Genomic DNA, 1,593 nt, shown 5'->3' with positions numbered 1-1,593 from the left:
TCCATTCCTCTTTCCTCCCTATCACCACTTCTCTTTTCTCTCTTTCTCCACATCTCTCCCTCTCTGTCACCATCTCTCTCTCTCTCTCTCTCTCTCTCTATCACTACTTCTCTCCCTCTCTCCATAATTCTCCCTCTCTCTGTCTCCACTTCTCTCCCTCTCTCCATCATTCTCCCTCTCTTTCTCCATCACTCTTTCTCGCTCCATCATTCTCCTTCTCATTTCCTCCGTCTCCCTCCACTCTCATCTCTGCTCTCTCCCTTCATTCCCTTCTCTTTCTTCCTCTCCCTCACACTCTCTGCATCCTTCCCTCTCCATCAAGGTCTCCTCCGTCTCGTTGTTCTGCCATTCCCTCTCGTCCCGCGTCTCCATCGCATGCAATTCTCCTTCTCTTTCTCCCTCACTCTCTCTCTCTCTCCATCATTCTCCCTCTCTTTCTCCATCCCTCTCCCTCTCTCCATCATTCTCCCTCTCTTTCTCCATCATTCTCCCTCTCCTTCTCCATCACTCTCTCTCTTTCTCTCTCTCTCTCAAGAATCTTCGAAGGAAAGCGCTGACTGTTCACGCAGAACCTGCTAGATCGCGCTCGCGAGGGTTCCTGTTTATCTTTATGTTAGCCTGGCTCTCTGACCTACTCCCGCCTCAGTACGACCCCATCTCTTTAAGGTCCTTCGGCGTGCTCTCGGGTTCAAGGAGGAGGTCTCGGGTGGAGGAAATTGTGGGATTGTGATGGCGGGGAAGTGGAGTTTGGTGTGTGTGTGGGGTGGGGGGGTTGGGGTAGATTTAGGTCTGTGGGTTGATATGTATATGTGTATGTATTTATATGTATGTGTATATAATTATATATATATATATATATATATATATATATATATATATATCATAATATAAATAATATAAGCTATAGTATGTTGTGTGTGTGTGTGTGTGTGTGTGTGTGTGTGTGTGTGTGTGTGTGTGTGTGTGTGTGTGTGTTTGTCTGTGTGTATGTGTGTAAATACAAGTGAACACACACACACACACACACACACATACACAATCTTGATTATCAATTCTACTTTACATCGATGTTCATTTTTTTTCGCGTGTTGTTGTTGTAAGAGTTCAAGGTGTTATGACAACGTCTTTAGGGGAAATTCTTAGTTTAATTAAAGAAGTGTTCGTCTGCAATACCCGGCGTGTGGGTGAGCAGTGGGGGGAGGGGGAGGAGGGTGGTAAGTTAGGTAAGTGTTGCCATATGCAGCTCCTCTTGTTATCACACTTTTTTTTTCTATTTATTATTTTTTTATTTTCAGAAATTCCTTTTCCTCGTCCTCCTACTCCTCCTCCTATTCCTACTCCTACTTCTCTTCCTCCTCCGCCTTCTGCTCCTCCTCCCCCCCCCACCCTCCTCATCCTCCTCTTCCTCCTTCTCCTACTCCTTCCCTGTTTCTCCTCCTCCTCCTCCTCCTCTTTTTTTCTTCTTTATCTTTCTCCTCCTCCTGCAAATCTTCCCCTCCTCCTACTCCTCTTCTTCCTGCTCTACCTCCTCCTATATCTTTCCTTCCCTTTCTTTTCTATTTCTTGTCCTTCCCTCCTCCTCCTCTTCCTCCT

This window comes from Penaeus japonicus, unplaced genomic scaffold (genome assembly GCF_977035675.1).
Source record: "Penaeus japonicus unplaced genomic scaffold, GWHDUDI00000001_assembly GWHDUDI00000040, whole genome shotgun sequence".
Taxonomy (NCBI): domain Eukaryota; kingdom Metazoa; phylum Arthropoda; class Malacostraca; order Decapoda; family Penaeidae; genus Penaeus; species Penaeus japonicus.
The sequence above is the reverse complement of the archived record's forward strand: the minus strand, read 5'-3'. Positions refer to the sequence as shown.